Here is a 9,370-nt window from a genome sequence, read left to right on the forward strand (position 1 = left end):
CAGGACATGACGCCTTTCACTAAGCTTGGGTCTGTCGTCCCGGATATGGACAGATGGGAAGAGTGCACTGCTTAAAAACAATGTGTCTGTTTAGTTACTTGTTACTTTCTGTACGACGAAACTTCGAATCTCTAAGTACGATGAAACTATTAGATGTATGGTGCCGCGCTCTAGTTAATTACTTTCGGTACGATAAAATTTGTTAACTATGTTTACTATATATGTTGCTTCTATTTCATAACTGTTTTGTTGAATTCGCTTCATGGTATATATATGTGCATCTCTGACAGGTATATAGATCAACGATGGCGAGGAAGTGGTATGCCGTGTATGTAGGGCATGTTCCGGGTGTGTATGATGAGTGGCCAGAGTGTCAGGCCCAAGTCTCTGGCTTCTCCGGCGGAAGCCAGAAAGGGTTTGATAGCAGAGCGGAAGCCAAAGCTAGTTACTTGAGATTCATAGCACAACAGGGGATTCAGAACCAGCGCAGCTGCAAAAACTACTACATAATACCGCTTTTGATCATCGTGATCGCTCTTATCGTGTATGTCTTAGTTTAGGTAGATGATGAAACATGTGTCTACGGTGACAATGTAAGAGACATGTCATCATTATAACTTGTATCGCTATTTCGAGATGATGATGAGATCGACATCATTTGTGTTGAGACTATGTTGATATGATGAGACTATGTTGTACCACTTCGATGATGATGATGAGACATTCCTTTTTCATATAGTTCTAGTGTATGTGTATGTTGCAACTTTATAAAACCTGTAAAAATACGAATGCATCAACATAAAAAAAGAAAATACTAGCAGTAGCGTGGGGTATTGGAGTAGTAGTAGCGCTGCTTACCAGTAGCGTTTGTCTGAACGGCCATGCTAGTAGTATTAGCAGTAGCGATGGGCAGAGGCGCACTACTGCTAGATACAGATAGCAGTAGCACTTGTTCAAACAAGCGCTACTGCTAAAAAATAGCTGTAGCGCCATAGCAGTAGCGCGCCTGCCCATGCTACTAATAGCCAAATAACCAGCGCTACTGGTAAGGGTTTTCCTAGTAGTGTACGTGCATGTATTCCCATTATGGGAAGATTATAGTGAAGACAAACACCATTTTCACATCTTCCTGTTCAACTTACGTGTAAGTGCTATTATTCATGGTTATTATTTTCCTGTTTTCTGCTGACCGAACACATCAATGATTTACATTACTTTGTTGTAACTAGGCGAGGGTCAATATGGATAGTCATGACGAGCAAAGCTTACTTGTGCTTTTCAAGGAAGCATTGCAGCAGTATCGGTGTTACCTGAGGAAATCACACTTTGATGGCAAGTCTATAAACAAATTTCCGGTGAAGTCTCCTGTGCTAAATTTAGAAGACATTGAATGGAAAACCTTGTTATGCACTGGTCTCGTTCCCAGGATGAGGTACTTTCTATAAAATCACATGACAATTTGAACTTCTACTTTTCCGCATGTGCCTTACGGATCTTTGTTGCAGGAAATCTGCTCGAAAAAGAATTCCGATTTGAAAAGAACGACAGGATATCGCAAATATGTTGCCCGCTGCTTTGCTCTTGTTAGTACTTATTGTCCTGTATCAATGTACTTGCATACATACCTGGTTCATTATGTGACAGCAGTATGCATGATAGCTTGCTTATCAATTGTTCGCTCCAAATTATCTGATCTGTATGAATTGTTACATTAGTGTAGAATATATCCAATGCCAATGAATTTTTTTAGCTATGCATTGTTCTTGTAAGTACATGTTGTCCATTATCAGTGTACTTATATTGAAAGGTAGTTGTTCATGTACCATCACTCTGCAGCTTATTTTCCTTTGCCCTCCATTTTCTACACATCAGATCTATATTTACTCTTACCATAAGGTTGGTACTGAAGAAGTTTAGCTGTGCATTGCTCTTGGTTGTGCCTTTTGCCTGTATGGCTGCACATACATTTATAGCTACTTGGTTATGTAGCATCACTCTTCATCTTATCTTAAATATTCTCCATTTTTTCGTATATTATCACATCTATATATACTCTTAACAAAATGTAGAATAAAGGCGATGCTTATGAAGAATATTCTGTGGTAAACTTCTTGAATTCCCCCCCCCCATCAGCATGGACAAGGACTTTATAGAGCATGTCTTCATCAGTAATGTATGTTTGTCCTTCTCAAGCCTTCAAACTTTGTTGTGTATATTTGGTTAGGCATGACTGCAACAGCTGTTTATTTTTGGTTTTTGCATTAAATTGCATGTTTAAAGTTTATTATGTAGTTCATAACAAAAGTTTGTCCTTCTCAATTTAAGTTTTCAGTTGTACAACCAAGTTCCTTCTTCATACCATGTAAATTAAATTATACAGAGCAAGTGATCTTCTTTTGCACTGCATGTATGCTTCTGTTCTTCATCCGTAATCCAGTGGTGTGGTGAACCTATACACTACAGCACAATGTCATATTCTGCAATGTCTTAACTATGAACAATGTCATATCAATTTACTATTATTTAAACCGTCTCTTTATTTGCCAATCTGAAATGGGATAAATTGACAGCACACTAACCATTGATACTGAGTTCTTGATCTATAATCCAGTGGTGTCGTGAAGCTGCCAACTCCTTCACAATGTCATTTTCTGCCGTGTCTTGACCTGAACAATACCATATTGTGTTAATCCATTTTTAAACTGTGTCACTTTATTCGTCAGTAAGAAATGTGATGAATTGTCAGCACTAATACTTTTATGTGCAAAACCTGTCATCTGTCTGCTTGTTTATCTTTCAGAGTGAGGAGGATATAAGTGTTGAACAAGCGCAGTCTCATCATCTTGCTCAGGTGCTTGCGCTGCAGCTCGCCAGCAGGGCTAACCTTTCTTGAACTCTATTGAAGTGCTGTCGGTTTTGTATATTATTTTGTCGGCGTGTTTATTTGCACTGGTGGCGATCTTTGATGCCCAGTGTATGTAATCTGCTGTCTGCTTGTGCTTTATTATCATAGTGGCGAACTTTGATGCCCAGTGGATGTAATATGCCGTAATTTCTTTATTGTATAGTCTAGGTTTTTTCTTATTCACGATGCTGCAGTTATTTTACTGTATATATATATATATATATATATATATATATATAATGTCTTCGTAGTAAAGCGGTCAAACCGTAAAATTACGGTACATAATTGGGCTGTCATGCAATCACGATGTATGATCCGCATCATGGGCCCCGTCAAACTGGCCCACTGGTAGATTCGGGCCTTTAATAGGCCAAGTAACCCCCGGCCCTCTTTTCGCAAGAAAACTCAATGGGCTTTTAGGAGGCTGAGAAGTAGGTTGGGCCTGAAACATGCCGAACAGCTCACGGGCCGGCAGCAGCCCGAAATGGACCCCGGCCCATGATTGTGTGAATCAAATCACGGGCTTTTAACATGGCAAAATTGTCTCGGTCCTTGTTTGGCCCAATGAGATATCGACTGCGAGTAGGTCGGATGCAAACCGGGCCGTAGTTAGGCCCAACTATATGACGGGCTTTTGACAGGCCGAAATTAATATAGGGCACAAATGTTAAACGGGCCCTTAGCAGGCCGAAACTAATATCAGGCCGAATTATTAAATTGGCCTTTAGCAAGTGGGCCCAAAAGCATAGTGTCCAGTTAACGAGCCGAATCTGATATGGACCATAATTGAGGCCGAAGCCTCTTAAAGGGCCGGACCTGATCTGGGCCGTGATTTGGCCCAGGACGTGGGAGGCTTTTAACGGGCCGGATTTCATATGGGCCATTATTAGGCCCGGAACGTGGCAGGCCATTAATGGACCGGATCAAATATTGGCTGGCATTTGGCACAAAACATGGCAACCAGTTAATGGGCCGGACTATTAGGGTCCTCAAAATCTTGTGGGCCTACAGCTGGTCCGACCCACTAGTGTCGGCGAAATCTCGTGGGCCTTTAGCTGGGCCGGCTCATTATGATCCGCAAGAATTTTGTGGACCTTTACCTGGGCCGACCCATTATGGCACACAAAAATCTTGTGGGCCTTTACCTGGACCGGCCCATTATGGCCCGTGAAATCTTGTGGGCCTTTAGCTGGGCTAGCCCATTATGGTCCGCAAAATCTCGTGGGCCTTTAGCTGGGCCGACCCATTATGGTCCGCAAAATCTCGTGGGCCTTTAGCTGGGCCGGTCCATTATGGTCCGCAAAATCTTTTGGGCCTTTAGTTGGGCCGGTCCATTTAAACTTGATGGGCCATGCCACGTGTCGACGTATCATAGGGGCCTTCTATCCAATGAGTGGATGACATCTGTTCCAATGATGAACCGACACGTGTTTCCTCCAGCCAATGATGATTTTACACGTGGAAAATCCCCATTGGTCGGGGCTATTAACGGGTTATCGGATCCAAAACCGACCCGATAGCTTAACGGTGTTCTGTTACGGTGGATGCCACGTGTCGGTCACCCTTGACGAAAGCACTTCTATGAAGTGCGATTTATCGTCATGGAAGTGGACACTTCCGTGATGATAATTTTGGTAGTGTCATGGAACACTTCTACGACAGCACAGGTATGACTATCCTTATTCTGTCATAAGTTTGTCATGGATGTACATGCATGACAAAAAACGCGACCTACTGTGACAAACACGTATCATCACAGAAGTGTATTATTTTTTGTAGTGATTCAAAGCCACATCATCAATTTAGAACCCTTTCTGACTTCACTTGTTATTTTTCAAGCATTTACTCATTATTTTGAGCTATAAGACCATGAAATTGAAAAGCATTTGAAATGAACTCTGAAAAGGTTTCAAGTTGGCATGGTATCATCATTTCACCCACATAGCATGTGCGACAAAGTACAGAGGCTTACGGCAAAAACTGGATGCACCTCGTATACAAAATAGACAATCTCTTTCGAAGTATCAGGGTTTCATACGGAAACTCGTCTGTTACAAAGGGATTTCATTTTTTTGAACTTATTTTAACTCCATAGTTTATCTGTGTTCAAAATGCACCATTCAAAGCCACGTCATCAATTTAAAACCCTTTCTGACTTCATTTGTTATTTTTCATGCATTTACTCATTATTCTGAGCTATAAGACCATGAAATTGAAAAGCATTTGAAATGAACTCTAAAAAGGTTTCAAGTTGGCATGGTATCATCATTTCACCCACATAGCATGTGCAAGAAAGTACAGAGGCTTACGGCAAAAAACTGGATGCACTTCGTGTACAAAACAGACAATCTTTTTCGAAGTATCAGGGTTGCATACGGAAACTCGTCTTACAAAGGGATTTCACCCACATAGCATGTGCAACATATAGCTCTCCGGAGCATCTAATTAAACCATACATTGAAATTATGTAAAATATTTATATGCAAAAACAAATGTGATCATAATCGCAACCAAGGTAACAACTGATCCAACTGCATAATGATACCAAGCCTCGGTATGAATGGCATATTTTCTAATCTTTCTAATCCTCAACCGCATTGCATCCATCTTAATCTTGTGATCATCAACGCCATCCACAACATGCAACTCCAATATCATCTTCTCCTCCTCAATTTTTCTTATTTTTTCCTTCAAGTAATTATTTTCTTCTTCAACTAAATTTAACCTCTCGACAATAGGGTCGGCTGGAATTTCCAGTTCAACCACCTCCTAGATAAATAAAATCTATGTCACGTTGCTCGGCATAATTGTCATAAACAATAAAGGAACCAAATAGTTATCAAAAGATAATATATACCACATCCGAATCATAGACAGGACGAGGGCCGACGGGGGCGGATACCAAAACCATCGCACTGTGTAATAACAAGAAATAATAGAGTAAGAAAATTAGACAAGTATATATCTGAAGTAAGAAAAAAAATTTTTCGTTCAGAAAGAAGATAAGAACAAGAGGCTCACCACGGTGGTGCCAGCGACGAGATCGGCGTGGGCAATCGACAGCGGTGAAGACAGGGACAGGACGTACGGACCGCTAAACCTAGACAAATCTCGGGGAAAATGGAGCTCGGAGGTCGAATTTCGAGAGGAGAACGATTAACTAGCGTGGCTCGAACATTTCATCGAACACCTCATGTGCATAGGAGGTGAGATAGAGCACCCAAACGCCCTCCCCTCGCCGGCCAGAAAAAACAGAGCACTGCAGAGTGCTCTGCTGTGGCGATGGGGTATATATAGGCAACTCATTTGTCCCGGTTCAAGCTATGAACCGGGACTAATGGTTGTGGGCCGGGAGCGAGGACCATTGGTTCCGGTTCATGCCAGGAACCGGGAAAAATGGGTCCATATGAACCGGGGCCAATGCCCACGAGGCCCCGGCCGGCCTCCTGGGCTCACGAACCGGGACGAATGCTCCCATGGGTCCCGGTTCTTGACTGAACCGGGACTAATGGGCTGGCCAGGCCCGAACGAAAGCCCTGTTTTCTACTAGTGTACAAAACAATTCTTTGTTTGATCAAAACTCACCTTTTCTAGTTTGGAAACCAAATACCAGATGGAAGCAATGTTCGATCGTCTTTGAAGCAGTCTCCATCATCACAAGCGAAATGTTCTTGGTGGGAAGCAAAAAAAGTTGAACATGATTAATGTACGCCGCAATCAGTAACACAATCTTCTTCATATGGAAGCAAAATTGTTAATTTTGCAGGCAATTTTTTGCATAATATATGGAAACATACAACATGGCGTGGAGTCTCATTTTCCTAGAGTTCTTATTAGGTTCCTTAAATCCGAAATTTACTTCCTAAAAAACTGGGACTGAATCAGCGAGCAATCAATAGTGTTTGTACAAGGAAGCACTCAATTAACGAACGGAATAGCCGCACCAGATCAGACACCTTCTTGCTTCTTATCCAACGGTGTAGGACTAGACTGATGGATGCATATTATCAATAGTCTGATGGTTAGTGGTTTCCGAAATATCTTGAGACCATGAGGCATGCCATCAACAAGAATGAGGAAGTTGAGAGAGCGGCGGTAGAGCACACGAGCTCGCTTGCTCCCGCTACTTGTACGAATGTGATAAAGACGTGTTGGTACGTGTATTGAATGCAACAGTAGAAAGCAGAGAAAGATATGCAACGTCCAACACTATCAAACGGTGACGGCGCCGTCTGAAATGACAGACACCACGGCGGTGCAAAATTCTAGCCTGGAAAGTAAAAAAACTCATTGTCATGGATGTGTTTGTGTTTCTGTGTACGCCACATATAAAACTGTAAAAAAAGCTCATTTTTGATGGTATACATCTATATGTATCGTGTACTTTTTCCGAATTTTGAGATGTGAATCTCAAAAAAAAAAAAATTTGATATGTGAAAGTACAATTTTGGAAATAAAAATGGGCTTGAAGGAACCCATCATATGGATGCCCTTCTCGTGGTGAGCTTTATTCAACAAAACCACGAAAGAGCTCCTGGCAGTCAGCCAAAATGCTAGCTAGTGAGTAGGAACCGAGGCGCATTGTCAGGTCAACTTTTGGTCGTCATGTTTCAAAAATGTTCACGCACTACCCCAAACAGACTTTTTCGTGACGGTTTATAATATTCGTGAAGGTTGCAAGTGCTCCTTCAGGAACGTGCGACGTTCGTGACGTGAATGGCGTACCGAGGCGAATGGGTCGAGTCAATCCTGAAGGGCCGCATATTAACCTTCAGGAATACGAGAAGCCTTCAGGAACGTGGCCCATATACGTGAAGGGAGCCGATCCACGTCGGGAATAATATCTTGCGCACGTACGTGACGGTACACCGCCTTCAGGAACGTGGAATTTTGGCTAGGAGCGAGCAAGGCGCGCGATTTTTCCGCTCGCCAGTGGTTTTCGCGCCGGTTGTGCCCCCATCGCTGACGTGGATGGGCCCAACGTCAGGAACGACTGGTCAAAATCCCTAAAACCAACTCCTACGCGTGCCCATCCCCTGTTTTGCATCTCGCCGCCCCTCCTCCAAACCCCCATGGCCGCCGCCCCCTCCTCCCAATCCCCTATGGTCGTCGCCTCCCGTCCGGTGCCGCCGCACCACACAGCCGGCGGTTGACCCCACACCGCTGCTGCTCCCACTCCTCCAGCGCCATCTCCCCCCATCGACCGCCGCCCTGTCGCCCCGTCGCCGTCCAGCCAGTCGCCTCCGTCGCCGGCCAACGCTGCACCGTCGACGTCCAGCCACCCCTCGTGCGCCCTCCAGCCATTCTAGCGGCGCCTTCATCCCCGACGACCGGCGCCCCTCGCAGTCTTGTAGTACAGTGCCCCTCAAAAGGTTCATGCATGTTTGCTCTGCCTTCCGAACTTCAAAAGTTGTTAATCTGAAATTAATAGCGAGATATTGTTATTCTTCATTGTTTCAGAACACCTATTACACAGCTCTGAAAGCAGCAGATCCACTACATTGGAAGGACCGTGATCTCGATCCAGAAATCATGTACTCCTCCAGTGGTGGCATGCCCATGGGCGACTAGCAATAGGTGATGGTGCTATAAAGAAAGCAGTGGTAGTTGCAAAAGCTAGATAGAATGACACAAGGCCATCAAACTCCATATCATACCATTGTTTATTGAAGGAAAATGCTCAACTTAAAAGGCGCTGCAAGAATAATTTTGTTCTGAGCAAACATGTACAGGTATTGCTCATCTTTTACATAGATTTGCTTTGATTGCATTATGGATCTTGTTGATGGTTTGCACATCGATTTCACCATTTATTGCACTGTAGGGGTTTTATGGCAAGCTAGGATGGGAAGTACCCGAAGATCTTCTTGCCTACCAAGATGAGCTGATGGATGGCGGTGATCTGGTATGTACACCACGACACTCAACCCCTCTATGCAACAAGTTCTGCTTTAGTGTGTGTTCGCTGTTTTACTTCACTATGCTAAAATCTGTTGCATTAACACTTTGCAGGTGAATGAAATACCCCAGGCCCAAGAGGATGGTGGTACTCCAATGACAGATTCTTCACATGATGAAAGGCATGTTGATGCTGGTACTCAAATGGATGATCATGGTTCTGGTCCGACACATGAAAATCATTTAGGAATGCCATAGTTATAATTAGTGCTTGTACTGGTAACTATGTGCACGGACCCTTTTATTTGTCAATCGCTACTACTGATGGAAATTTAGGACTCTAGTATATCTTTTGGTCTGGCTAAGAACTAGTGTTAAGTTGAGCTTTTGGTAATTATGCGAATCTGGTGAACATGGAGGTTTGTGTAATGGGTATATATTGTGAGCTATGAATGGGATGACATCTTAAACTAGGCTATGTGACCTTTGTTTGTGCAAGAATATTAATTGTTGTACCACAATTGGCTGTGAATATCAGTAATTCAATATTATTTTGATTTTTTGGGG

General features: G+C 43.1%; 1 long non-coding RNA gene across 1 annotated transcript; it reads left to right on the forward strand.

Annotated features, from left to right (window-relative positions):
- Positions 1-7,961: 7,961 nt before the first annotated feature.
- On the forward strand, positions 7,962-9,029 carry LOC123086139 (uncharacterized). Its single transcript, XR_006440575.1, has 4 exons — positions 7,962-8,277; positions 8,366-8,637; positions 8,730-8,810; positions 8,918-9,029. It is a non-coding gene; the product is annotated as an uncharacterized lncRNA (long non-coding RNA).
- Positions 9,030-9,370: the final 341 nt, after the last annotated feature.

This window comes from Triticum aestivum, chromosome 1B (genome assembly GCF_018294505.1).
Source record: "Triticum aestivum cultivar Chinese Spring chromosome 1B, IWGSC CS RefSeq v2.1, whole genome shotgun sequence".
In the NCBI taxonomy this organism is placed as follows: Eukaryota; Viridiplantae; Streptophyta; class Magnoliopsida; order Poales; family Poaceae; genus Triticum; species Triticum aestivum.